This window comes from Bison bison, unplaced genomic scaffold (genome assembly GCF_000754665.1).
Source record: "Bison bison bison isolate TAMUID 2011002044 unplaced genomic scaffold, Bison_UMD1.0 scf7180017864296, whole genome shotgun sequence".
In the NCBI taxonomy this organism is placed as follows: Eukaryota; Metazoa; Chordata; class Mammalia; order Artiodactyla; family Bovidae; genus Bison; species Bison bison.
In genome coordinates, this window is record NW_011494868.1 from 3,897,699 (window position 1) to 3,911,881 (window position 14,183).

At 40.6% G+C, this 14,183-nt stretch overlaps 1 protein-coding gene across 4 annotated transcripts in view; it reads left to right on the forward strand.

Moving 5' to 3' along the window:
• The first annotated feature begins 1,223 nt into the window (after positions 1-1,223).
• CEP128 (centrosomal protein 128kDa) overlaps positions 1,224-14,183 on the forward strand; it is a 233,275-nt gene continuing 220,315 nt past the window's right edge. The window contains exons 1-2 of one of the 4 annotated variants that reach the window (XM_010850882.1): positions 1,224-1,440; positions 3,227-3,382. The gene's annotated coding sequence lies outside the window, so the exon portion shown is untranslated. The remainder of the gene's footprint in view (positions 1,441-3,226; positions 3,383-14,183) is intronic. The other 3 variants (XM_010850884.1, XM_010850881.1, XM_010850883.1) reach the window with 3 other exon arrangements.

A 14,183-nucleotide genomic window follows, 5' to 3' on the forward strand; every position in this document is an offset into this window, starting at 1 on the left:
AAGGTCTCCCACATTGCAGGCAGATTCTTTACCAGCTGAGCCACCAGGGGAGCCATAGAGTCTAGTGGAGGAGACCAACTGGGATCGGATTACAGTACAAAATTATTAGAATAAGGAAACTGTGTAGTTTAGAAATGTGATTTAGCTTTACTGGAGGTAGCCCAGAAAACTTTCACAGATAAAATAAGATTTGATTTTAGCCTTGAGGAGGGAAGAATTAATGGTCTTCTTCAATAGCTTTTCCTGCAGCAGGAAACGGCAACCCACTCCAGTACTCTTGCTTGGAAAATCCCACGGATGGAGGAGCCTGGTAGGCTACAGTCCATAGGGTCGCGAAGAGTCGGACAAGACTCAGCGACTTCACTTTCACTTTTCCCTTTCATGTATTGGAGAAGGAAATGGCAACCTACTCCAGTGTTCTTGCCTGGAGAATCCCAGGGACGGGGGAGCCTGGTGGGCTGCCGTCTATGGGGTCGCACAGAGTCCGACACGACTGAAGCGACTTAGCAGCAGCAGCAATGGCATGTCCAGGGTTCAATTATTTGTTGAAGGTTTTATCATCACCTTTTCATTACTGAAACCGACATCTGTAGTGGAATATGTCTCTTTCATGTTCTAGAACGACTGAGGAGATGACAGCCTGCACTGAAGGTAGCAGCTGCCATGACGTGACAGCCACATCCACTTGGGGTTTGCCATTTGTGAACTGTGCGGCTTCAGTCGCGTCATTTGCTCTTTCCAGGCCAAAGGATTTGATTAGTTAATCTTCACTGTTCCCTTTCAGTTCTGAGAATTTGTGAGCCTTCAGAAACAGACATTGGGGCCTGGTATAAAGGGGATCTTCCCATCTCACTGTTGGAAATTACACTTCCCTGTTCCCCACAGAGTGAAAGAAACATAGTTTGTGTATTACAACTACTTAGATTTTTTTGTTTATTATTTTAAATGAATAATTTAGACAGTTCTGATGATGCTAGAGTGAGGGCAAAAGCAGCCCTCTTAATTCTTTATCTGGGGGTTGTCTCTTACAGCTGCTACTGGCACTTTAACAAAAAGAACAGAGCAAGAGGGCGCCGCCTAAGCACTCAGGTGCCCGCTAATCCGGCCTCTTCCGGGAAAGTCACCCGCAAGACCAGTCATCGGGTATCATGGGAAATGCAGTTTCTCCTGGAGTCGCTCTCTCCTAGTAACTCCTTGCTCTTGAGCATGAGGTAGACTACAACTCCCAGAGGGCCAAGCGGGAGAAGCGGGGCCCTGTACCTTCGCCGCGGCTGGGCGGCTAGTTCAAGTTGCCATAGCTGCGAGTCTGGGGAGAGCGGAGTCGGTTGCTTCGCCGCGTCTGGTCAGTTATACCTCCTGGGGTTGCCGGTGGCCGCGGGAGCCGGGTGGGGCCTCGGCAATGACCCGGCGTTAAGGACCTGGGGTCCTCTTCTAGTTCAGGTAGCTTCCCTCAGCCGCCCCTCGCCCTTTCCGTACCACTTCCCTGTCGTGTCTTGACGTTTTGGGTCCCGTTTCCCCTGGTCCCGGGGGTCGGGACGCCGGAGCTGCGCGGAAGCCCTGGGCTGGGGCCGGGGGCGGGGCGGGTCTGTGGCGAAGCTGGGGAGCCGGCGTGCCCGGTACCCCCACGCCCCCCTTCCCTCGGCATGCGTGTCCACAGTCAGGTCCTGGTCAAGGTATACGGGGAGTTTGAACTTGGTTGCCCTCTTTTCGAGAGCACAGCGCGTCCCGTCGCTAGCAGCTGTGAAGCTTGAGCTGTCAAGGAGGTCGGCCTCCTCCTGGCGTGTGCGTTGCCTGGCCTGGCATATAATTGCTTCGTACCTGTTTTGGAGTCACAAAAACTTGCTACCCTCGGGAGCGCTGTTTATATCAGTGCCTTGTCTTCCTTTGCCAACATGGAAGTTGCCTCAGCGTCAGCTGTTAACAGTCCCTACCAGGAGTTTATTTCCTGTCAACACCTGGACATTGAATTCCAGCTGCTCCCTCAGCGGTTTGATGGAGCTCAGTCGCTTCTGCGGACACTCTATAAAACCGCTTTGCAGCTTTATGCCAAGTATTATGTAAAGTATCTAACCCAGGGCCTATCCCCCAGGGAGGGCTCAGTGTTTGTTACTTTTTTTTTTTGATTATACAGAGCTGTGCCCATAGACACACAGTGCAAGTTTAAGTTTTTTTTAGTACCTATACTAAAGTAGAAAGGAGCTGGTGAAATTACTCTTAAGTAATTTTTTTGACACATCCAAAATGTTTTCACTCTCAACATGAAGTCAGAACGAAACTGGAGATATTTCACATCCTAAAATAACTTTAAAAAATGGACTAAATGTTATGTGTATTTTATGTGTATAGCACTTTAGCCACTTTTGGCTAGTGACTGCTCTAGTAGACACGATAGCTAGAAGATTAACATTTTGGTAGTTTCATGTTGGCACAGAAATTTGTGTGTGTCCATGACTCATAGAATGAAGGTTGCTGTTTTGTTGAAAGAGTTGGCTATGCATCTTGCCTACGTCCTGTCCCACGGCATGACCTCTGGGTCACTTTGGACTCTGTCTTGACTGTTTATTTTGACTAAGAGAATACTTTTTTTTTTTTTCCTTTTGGAGTGATTTATAGATGTATTCTGATCTGCTTTTTATGTGGACAATTACCAATTTTCTTGATAATTTTTTGTAGATTCTTACAGACTGCTTTGAAAGGAGTCGCAAAGAATTGAGAATATTTCTATCCACAGATCTTACAACCAAAGGCATTTTATTTTTACTTATTGCTGTACTAAGTGTTGGAAGAGCTGGGCAGTTTATAAAGTATTTCCTTTAGGATTGCTAGCATGTGGTTCATTTACTGGCTTAGAAGTATGTTTGGTCCATTAAATTCAGAAGTAACATGTTAAATTCATTACCTGCCTTAGTTAATTTACCCACTAATAGACTTAGGGATAGTACCTTTGGCTAGACTTGGGCTACAGTTCACACTAAGGGATGACCGGGGATGGGTGGAAGTCCCCAGCGAGGAGTATGCTGGCTGGGGATTGGATGTGAAGAACTCCTGTGACTTCAGTGGGGTGTTTGCATGATCCGAGAAACAGTTTCTCTGTTCTCTGATTTGATGTGATTTATTCTCTGCCATGCACACAAACTGTCCATAGGGTGAGCTTACTTTATCATTAATTGCTTAAAAAATTTTAAGGTTGTAGGTGTGTTTTACTCCTTGTTTCATTTATCTGTAGGTGGTTTGGGGAAAGTGTAGGGGCAACCAAAGATCCTCCACTTGACTAGGCCTCTTGCCCTGAACCTCATGAAGAAATGTTAAGAGTCAGACATACGTGCCTAAGAAGAGCTCTGAGCTCAGAGGACAGCAGCCCGGAGTTTGGGGGGTATGCTTTGTAAGTATGCTTCCTCCCTCCTTGAGTTTTTGAGATGACACATTTTTGTATATTTATAGTGGAAAGGAATATGTCAACAAGTAGAACTTTAAGGGGCCGGAAACCCCTTTCAAACATGCAATATCAAGATTAAATAGGATGGTTGTACATGCAATATTACAAAAATTAAGGGGAACAGACTGGATACCTTAATGAAAGCGATAGCGATGCACCTGTTTCCATTAGACAAGTATTTGAGAACCTTTTTTGTCTCAGGCACTATATTAGGCACATTTTACATGTTTTATAGGTTTATTTCCGTGGTGGTTTAGACAGTAACGAATCCACCTATAATATAGGAGACCCGGGTTTGATCCCTGGGTTGGGAAGATCCCCTGGAGAAGGGAAAGGCTACCTACTCCAATATTCTGGCCTGGAGAATTCCATGGACAGAGGAGCCTGTAGGCTACAGTCCATAAAGCAGCAAAGAGTCAGACACGACTGAGCATGCATGTACATGTGTGTATATATATGTATATACACACACATACCATATACGTATATAGTACATTTATTATACCTCTGTTCATTTTATAAATGAGATTTAGATAGGCTATTAGATTCACTTGGATTCTGGAGCCAAAAAAATGGTCTTCATCCCCAGGTCCTCTGACTCCAAATCCCAGCTGCGCCCACTACAGGAGGCCACATTGTGGTCTCTGATTGTCCTCCAATAGAGTTTGATTTATATTTAGTATTTTTAGATTGTGTATCATATAAGCAAAATTTGTTGTTATTCATCTCTTTAAATGTTCAAGGGGTTCTAGTATCTTTCTTAGTTTTTTATCCCCAAGGTTTAATGGTCTTTATGGTATTATTGAGGTAAGAGGTCATTGTGTTTATGATTTTGATTGAATATAAATGTATGTATGCAGCATGAATTGTCATTGATGGTCAGTAGGATAGTGTTAACTCAGGCTTTTCATCATGGATTTAGAATTCTGGACACTTTAGCATTTTCACGTTGCATTTTGATAGAGGGCACTTAAACATGTAGGGAAGACCCATTGGGGCCTTGTAAGAACACTTTGTTTAAGCTGTATGTGTGAAAGGTTCTTAGAATTAAAGAATATTAGAGCTGGAGTGGCCTGATAGAATAATTTAGTCCCAAAGTTTTCAGCCACAGTCATGACACATTTGGAAATAATATAAAAATAACCTAGAGTGGATTCACTGTTAACCATGTAATAATGTCACTGGCTTGATTCTAGTATGAAATGTTTCAATATATTCATACTATTCTAATAGTGTTTTTCTTTCTTGTAATAATGTATTATTATGTTAGCACAAGTTTTTCCTTATCTCTTTTAGCTGCTACATAGTTTCCCAAATGGCTAGATACATTTATTGTGTCCCTAATCAGTGGACTTGTGGTTTTTTTTTTTTTTTTTACTATTATAAATAATTCTGCAATGAAGCTCTTTTACCTGATGGCTCAGTGGTATAGAATCTGCCTTCTAATAAAGGAGACGTTCCTTGGGTCGGAACGATCCCTTGGAGAAGAAAATGGCATCCCACTCCAGTATTCTTGCCTGGGAAATCCTGTAGACAGAGGAGCCTGTTGGGCTACAGTCCGTGGGGTTGCAAAGTCTTGGACATGACTTAGTGACTGAAAATAACACATAAGATGTATACATATATTTTGTAATACATCTTGTGTTTTCCTAGGATACTAGTCATAGAAGTAGACTCTGGATCAAAAGGTGTATATTACTTATTTTTACTTTGCCAGATTGTTCCCTAGAAAAACTGTCTTAGTTAATATCTTACAGCAAGGTATGTCCTTGTGAACACTGGTGGTGAGAGCTTTTGTTCATAGGTACAGAACAGATAAAAAGGAATATCATTATTTTAATTAGCTGTTTTTTAATTAGTGAAGTATAGTATCTTACACTTTTTTTTAGAGCCATTTATGTTCTTTGAATTGTCTATCTTTTGTACCTTTTACTATTGGAATGTTCTTTTCTTCCTTTTTTGAAAAATGATAAATTCTTTGGTTTCCATATAATGCAAATATTTTTCTAAGTTTTAACTTTCATTTTCTAATCTGTTCTGGTGTCTTAATAATAATTATGAATGATCTTGAGTCTTATTAGTCCTTTATCGGATATTAACACCTTCTGAAATTTATAAAACTCTTATCTTAAAGTGAAAGGTGCTCAGTCATGTCTGACTCTTTCCATGGACTGTATAGTCCATGCAATTCTCCAGGCCAGAATACTGGAGTGGGTAGCCTTTCCCTTCTCCAGGGGATCTTCCCAACCCAGGGATTGAACCCAGGTGTCCTGCATTGCAGGCAGATTCTTTACCAGCTGAGCCATGCGTAGTGTTTGCCATGAGACAGGTGCTCATGAATGAATGAACTCATAGATGTATGAATTAAAGCTAAACCTGAATTAGGCTTTTAATGAAGAGAGACTTGTGGAAGAAATGGACTATAATTATTATTTAGAAAATATAAGATAATTTTATAGATTGTAGGAGGAAGAAAAGAGCTTGATCATGGAAGAGTGAAGGTCTTAAAATGACAAAAATAGGTTGGCTTATTAACAGCAATTGATACAGTAAAACAATACTGAGAATGCACACTGATGGTAAAGAGTCCAGGTAACTTGGAATGTGTACAACTTTGTAGTACAGATAAATAGTAATTGAGGAATGTAGGTAGCTGCAAATAGCAATGAGAAAATGATTTGTAATAATTCAAGCAAACCTTGTAGGTTTGATTCAGTTATAAGTTTTAACCATTGAAATGAATTTTAAATTATTATCCTTGTTTATGAGACATTGTCAAGTATTCACATTTGTACTATTTTGCAGTTTAGTCCATATTGTTTGAGAACTCAGTTAATATAGCCCATGTACCATAAGAATTATTTCATCCAACAGTTATTTAATTATAATCACCAATTGCAAAGTCCTGTACTTTGAAGTTTGTCTCTGGGTTAATCAGTGTAATAAGGGAAGTTTAACTGTAAATTCATTAAAATTGTTCCAGCCACATGCCAGGTACTATGTTAGATGTTGAAATACATCTGTGAGCAAAGTTAATGGAGTCTGTGATGAGATTTAGTCTAAAAGGGAGACAGACAAGTAAACAGCCAGTTAGCTCTTCTGGGCTGTGAGGAGGTAGTCCAAGGTGGGGGCAGTGAAGAAAGGTTCTCCAGAGAAAGTCTCCTCTGAACTGAGACTTGAAGGACAAGTAAGAGTTAGCCAAAGGAGATGGAGTGAGGAGAATGTTCCAGGTGGTGAATACAGCAGAGGTATGATGGTGAGATGAGCATAACGTATTTGAGAAATTGAAAAAAAAAACTTTCTGTGGCATGAATAATTACATTTCATGGACATATTTAGTAATTGTATTGCTATAAATATAGAATTATAGTAATACAGAGGGTGAAAAGATTATTTCTGGCTGGAAACGGAAGGCTTCTCTGAGATTGTGTTTGACCTATACCTGCAGTGGTCGACAGCAGACGGCATTTTCACGGCATTTCAGTCAGAACTAATGATGCCAGTGAGGGATGGAAGTGGTAGGAGAACGTGGTGTACATAGTAGCTAAATGTAGGCCTTATGTTTCTATGGTTCATTTGTTAAGAAAAGGGTGTCTTGATGAGGGTCTTGAATTTCTGATTCGAGAACCTAGACTTAGCCACGTGGGCAGTGGAGTGTCAGTGCAGGTTGAAATGTATGGAAAAGGACTCACAGTTGGAGAAACCATTATAGTGGCTAGTCACGCGATAAGAAAAGTCCTGAATTCTGGATGGTGCCTGTGGTAAGAGAAGGGAGACATGATAGGAATTTGGGCCTTGAAGACAGGCTTGTGACTTGGCTCTGCCATTGGAAGCTGTGTCACCTTGGGTGCCTTGCTTAGCTTCTCTAAGCCTCTCAGGTGTAGGTCATGAGGACAGCAGTACTTACCTTGTAGGGTTATTGTCATACAACAATCTGTGATATTAAAGCATTAGCTAGTCAGCATTATTATTTCAACTTTTGTTTTTTGAAGGTTTTTGAAATTGAGATTCTTAACTGGCGTTTATATCCATACAATTGTGGTAGTTTACTGTTTAAGTGTAATTGGTCTTATATGATATTGAGCTGTTTTTCATTATAGTTGGATTCCTTTCTAATCCTATATCTTTAAAAATTTTTATGTGTACATATAAAAACATTACAAGAAAAAGTTTATGGTACACAGTTCATTCCAATCACCTTTTAAATAATTTTAGAAGTTTTTTTTTTTAAATAGTATCTTGGAAAGAACAAATCATTCTTGTTACCTCCTTTAAAAAATAAGAATAAAAAATAAACTTTTGAATAAGCATATTTATAAGTACAATGAAAGTGTATTTTAGTTAATTATTATAGAAAAGTTAAAGAGAGATCTAAAGATATAAAGTAAAAGTAGAGTTGGGGAAGAAAGAAATATGGGACTTGAGGAAGAGTGGAAGACAAGAAAATACTTTTTTTTTTTTTAAAGTTTAAGTCTTTAGGATATGGTTTCTGAAAAAAAAAGAATGCCTGAAAGAGGTTGTAAAGATTCCTAGTAAGAGATAGAATTATTTAAAAGTCATCTTAAAAGAGCTATAGAAAATTGGATTTATAGCAGAACATAATTAATACTTTATTATCTTAGGCTGTATTCATGATATAAACCATTAGTTTTGAGTAAGTGGATACACTTGGAATAGTCAGGCCTTAAATGCTCTGGTTGTATGTATATGGTGGGAGAATTGTATCGTAAGAGATATGGTGAGGAAAGACACACATACACAGCCCAACATTTCAATGTGTTTGGAATTTAAATGGTGTTTTCGCATCTAAGAATGTAGTTGGAAGAGGCGGTGGCTAAGAGGAGATGTAGGTTCTAGATCTCTTAGTGTAGCTTTTTATGAAAGCACTTGTGGATAAGTGTTTTACTCAAACTTTTTGTTCCTTTAGGAACAAAAGTAAAGGGTTGAAATTATATCAGCTTTACAGGCTTCAGACAGAGATCAAAAGAGAAAATGCTGGTGAAAATCCTTGTAAGCTATAAAGCAGTATGCAAATTTGAGGTATAAATAGCAATAAGAAATATTTCCTTTCCTAAAAATTTGTAGTGTTGTTTTGTTCACTAGGAAAGTCAAGAGGAATTTCTGTTTCTGCTTTAAAAACTAGGAGGAAGAAAACAAACACGCTTTATAATACACTAAAGAAATAGCATGTTTATTATGAAAAACTTAATTTTACATGAACAAATAAATAGCTCCAAATGATATTTATGATTACTCTCTCAAAAATTGGTGGCCTGTCCCTTGTTATATCAATTGTTAATGCTTATTTTGTGCACCCTAATATGAATTTATCCTTTTTTGCTTCTACCGTTAGATGACAGTCTGAAACCAACTTGTTTTCTTAAGGAGAGCAGGCCTGAGAGGAAGCCTCAGGAAATTAACCATCTTCTGAACCAAATCAAATGACTTATTAGTAAACTATGTGTGTATATATCAATTAGCCTTTGCATAATAAATAAATCCTGGCAGGCATACAGCAATGCGCTTTTATTGTCTACCTATCTTGGCTGGACATGTTAGTCTGGGCTCAACTGACTGGTCCGCTGATCTAAGCTGGAAGTCGTTGCGGCAGCAGCCATGTATCCCACACCATCCAGTGGGATCGTCTTTGCATGTCCTGATGGTGACGCAAGAGTTATGAGGGGAGCAGGTTCCAATGTGTAGTCCCATTTCAGGTATCTGTTTGTGCCCTGTCAGCTGAAATCCTGTTGGCCAACTTAGGTCAAATAGCTGAGCCCAGAGGCAGGGAGGGTAATTCCACCCATAGTGGGAGGACTTACATCTTGGGGAGGTGAAGAGTTGGAGCCAGATTATGCAAGCAGCACTTTGTTCTGCATTTAATTTCTTTTATATACCAGAGTGGGAAAACATCCTGAGTGGTCTGCCGAAAATCAAGGCTTACTTCTCGTTCTGGTTTTGTAGTCTGTAGGCTAATATGAAAGCTGTGTTACCCGATTTCCCTTCTGGTCTGTAGAGGGGAGCATTGTCTCTCGAGCATTTAACCTTGATTGATTCTTTCACAGTAGAATTTTCATTTTTAACTGGGGAATGAGGCCAATAAACTTCCTTTGTCTTGGTTCTTGATTCAAAGTAGGATTCCAAAATCAGCTGCTAATGGGGTCCTATGCCCAGTGGGGATTGCAAGGGCAAGCAGGAAGGTGCAAGACCCACTCAGGGCAGCCACTGTTTACAGCTGTGTTGCCATGGAAACAGTCTTCCCCAGTGTTGCCAGATCTTTGGCCTTTTCAAGAGAAACTGGAAATTAGATTTTTTTGGTGAAGTCTCTTTGTTTTCAAATTAAGGTTTTAAGATAACACAATGAGGGCTCTGTTAAATATGTATCGCTTGGCTGGATTTGGTCCGTAGTTCTCTACTTTTCATCCCCTGATTTAAAGAGAATGGTGTTAGGAACTCAGGGATTCTAGCTCTGTCTTTGTCCAGGCTCACCTCATGTCCATTTTCTGACAGTTTGGGCCATTATTAGGGGGTTGTGTCTACACCTGGAGGGCTTCATTATTGTCTACTTTGGGAATAGCGTAGCTTGTATTTATTCTGTTTATCTGTTAGCAAATAGCATGCCATTCTAGGGCTTAGCTCCAAGTAAGAAATCCATCTTCTGTTTGTTAGTATCCATTTCTGTCTGTTATCTTTTTTTCCCCCTTCTTGGGTTTTTGTTGATTGTTTTTTATCTTGACATGTTTTACTTTTAATTTAATTTTGTAAACTGCCTCATTTATTTTAGAAGTGCGTGTAGGTGTATGAGTCTAAAATATTTGTGTCATTCTTCTGGTGAGACAGGGAAAGAGTTATTAAGTAGCTTTATTTTCTTTTAAAGCCTTGCTAATTTTTAACAACTGGCATACATATAATTAAACAGCTATTAGTTTTGTCTCCATGCCTGAGGAAACAGTAATTTTTCATGCCATGCAGGCTTTTCCAGAAATACCCCTGCCACCTGCTTGATGGGTGCTGATCCACGTGACTCTGCCCTCTTACTCCCGCAAGGGGAGCAAAATGGAGCCTGGGGGCTGAGTCTGTCTGGTGTCATCCATGGAATAGAGGGGTGGGTGTGTGCATGTGTGTGAGAGAGAGAGGAAGGGAGGGGAAGTAGGAGGGGGAAGGCAGAGAGAGGAAAGAAGGAAATGGGTGGTAGCAACAGGAGTAAGTGGAATATCCAAAAAAAAAAAATGAAATCTAGAATATTTGCAATATACATATGTATATATGTATGTATATGTGTATGCATGTGTTCATGCTTGATCATGTCCCACTCCATGTGACCCCATGGCCTGTAGCCCACCAGGCTCCTCTGTTCATGGGATTTTTCAGGCGAGGATACTGGAGCGGGTTGCCATTTCCTTCTCCACGGGATCTTCCCGACCCAGGGATGGAACCTGAGTCTTCTGCCTTGATTGGCAGGTGGTTTCTTTACTGCTGAGCCCCCTGGGAAGCCCATATGTATGAATATATGTACATATATACATAATATATATTTAATGTTAATTCTCTAGGTCAGAAGTTCTCAACTGAGAATGATTGTAGCCACGCACTTCATCTCTGCCCGAGGGGACATTTAGGAATAACTGGAGACAGCTTTAAATCTCTGCTCTGGTTGAAGGATGGGAGAGCTCTGAATATTTGTCTCTTCCCTAGTTCCTCTGAAACGATGCTTTTTAATGGACTCTCTCTGCTTTGTCTCATCCATCTGTCAAACTTCTCATCCTTCTGATGGGTGGAAAGATCTGACCTGGCTCCCCTGGCGTGTTGTCACAGCACCGAGCTCATTGTGTGCAGACTTCCAGAGGTCTTTCTCTCCCGTCGAGGGCTGTGACTTAATCACTTTCCTCTTTCATTTCTAATATGGTGACAGTTCAGTGGATGGTGAGCGCATGAATCTGTTGTCTCTCTTCGATTCTATTCCTGTTACATTCCTCTTGACTTAACTGAGAACTGACTCCTGGACAGTGGACTTGATCTCTCTCTTTATTTTATTTATTTTATTTTTTTGTGGGGAGACTAACAGCCCTTGTTATGTTTAATTTTGTTCCTGAGCGAAGGATAATAAATTCAAGTAGTAACATCACAATAAAATATTTAATTCTTCAGGAGCAGTCCAAGTTGCACTGAAATTAGCTCCCTCTTATGTGTCTTCACTTAGGTGGTAATAGATGCAACTGAGTAGCCTAGATATCCTTAAGCTAAAGGTTTGATGTGAGATCTCAACCCCTCTGTCACCTGGGAAAAGGTCCCCACCACAGGGAGCTTGCCTTGGGTAGTGGGCAGGTGATGACTTGAGGTTTGGTATGAGGTGAGTCAATGGACATGAATTTGAGCAAGCTCTGGGAGATAGTGAAGGACAGGGAAGCCTGGCGTCCTGCAGTCTGTGGGGCTGCAAAGAGTCAGGCACGACTTAGACACTGGACAACACTCTCAGTCCGTTGGATCTCTGCTGAGTGCCAACTATGTTATTAATAGAGTTCTGGGCTTTGGGGTGCCAACATTGAATAAGTAGAGTAAGTGTCTCCCCTCATGAAACTTACGTGAGGGCTGGAATAAAATCCATACTTCTCTTAGCCTGAACCTCTCCGTGAGCTGTCTCCAGCCTTCTTCTCAGAGTTCGTCCCGTGACACCCTCCTCCTTGGTCACTGTGCTCCTGCCTTTTGCTGTTTCTTAAACACAGCAAATGCCTTCCTACTTCATGTGCTATGCATCTGTTCCTCCACCTGTCTAGGATTTGTTCCCTCCTCATGTCTATGTGAAGTTCCTTCTCATCATTAAGCTCTCTGATTAAAAGAGCCCTGTCCTGACCACTTTTCTCTAAAAAACTCTCCCAAACCAAGTTATTCTTATTTTAAAATTTTTAATTGTAATTTTATTGGCTTACAGTGTTGTGGTTAATTGCAGGTATACAACAAAGTGATTTAGTTATACATATATTCATTCTTTTTTAGATTCTTTTCTCATGTGGTTTATCATAGAATATTGAGTTCTCTGTGCTGTCCAGTAGGTTAGGTCTTTGTTGGTTATCCTTTTTTTTTTTTTTTTTGGTTACAGCTCAGAATTTTATTTGGTAAACAGATAGTACACCCCCTGCTAAGGTGTGAGGGTGGGCTAATCCCAAAGGAGAATCCGGTTGTCTATCTTATATGTTATGGTGAATGATATATGGTGAATTAACCATACGCCATGGTGTGTGTGTGTGTGTATGTGTGTGTTCATCCCGAACTCCAGACTTATCCTCCCCAACACATTTACCTGTTGGTAATCAGCCATAAGTTTGTTTTTGCTATCTGTAAGCCTGTTTCTGTTTTGTTCGTTTGTATCTTCTGAAGAAGTGAGACTCCACAGTGAATGATGCCGTACGTATTTGTCTTTCTCTGTCTGACTTCACTCAGTGTGGTGACTTCTGGGTCCCTCCACATTGCTGCAAATGGCGCTGCTTCATTCTGTTTTAAATGGTGAGTGATATTTCATTGTGCATACGTACAGCATCTTTGTCCATTCCTTGGCAGTGGACATTGAGGTTGCTTCCATGTCTTGGCTGTTGTAAAGAGTGCTGCAGTGAACACTGGGGTGCGTGTTCCCTTTTGGATTATGGTTTTCTCTGGATTTGTGTCCAGGAGTAGGATTATTGGATCATATGGTAGTTCTGTTTTCAGTTTTGTAAGGAATCTCCACGCTGTTCTCCACAGTGGTTGTACCAATTTACATTTCTATCAACAGTGCAGGAGGGTTTCTTTTCCTCCAGTATTTATTGTTTGTAGACTTGTTGATGATGGCCATTCTGGCTGGTATGAATTGATAACTTCATGATATTTTTGATTTGCATTTCTCTAATGAATAGCAATATTTGAGCATTTTCTCATGTGCCTGTTGGCCATCTGTTTGTCTTCTTTGGAGAAATATCTATTTAGATCTTTTGCCTGTTTGATTGAGTTGTTTGTTTTTCTGATGTACAGCTGCATAAACTGTTTGTATATTTTGGAGATTAATCCCTTGTTGCTCCCTTCATTTGCAAATATTTTCTCCCATTCTGTGGGTTGTCTTTTCATTTTGTTCATGGTTACCTTTGCTGTGCAGAAGCTCTTAAGTTTGATTAAGTTGCATTTGTTTATTTTCGTTATTTTCATTACTCTAGAAGGTGGATCCCAGAAGGTAATGCTGAAAATAATATTAAAGAGTGTTCCACTTTCCTGTAAGAGTTTTATAGTGTCTGGCTGTACATTTAGGTCTTTGATCCATTTTGAGTTTATTTTTGTGTAAGATGTTAGAGAATGTTCTAATTTCATTCTTTTACACATAGCTGTCCAGTGTTCCCAGCACCACTTATTGAGGAGACTGTCTTTTCTCCATTGAATATTCTTACCTCCCTTGTCATAGACTAATTGGCCCTGGGTGTGTGAGTTTACCTCTGGGCTTTCTGTCCTGTTCATTGGTCTATATTTCTATCTTTGTACCCATACTACCTAATTTTGATGACCGTTCAGTTCAGTTCAGTTGCTTAGTCATTTCCGACTCTTTGCGACCCTATAAACCGCAGCACGCCAGGCCTCCCTGTCCATCAGCAACTCCCGGAGTCCACCCAAACTCATGTCCATCGAGTCGGTGATGCCATCCAGCCATCTCATCCTCTGTCGTCCCTTTCTCTTCCTGCCCCCAGTCCCTCCCAGCATCAGGGTCTTTTCCAGTGAGTCAGCTCTTCACATC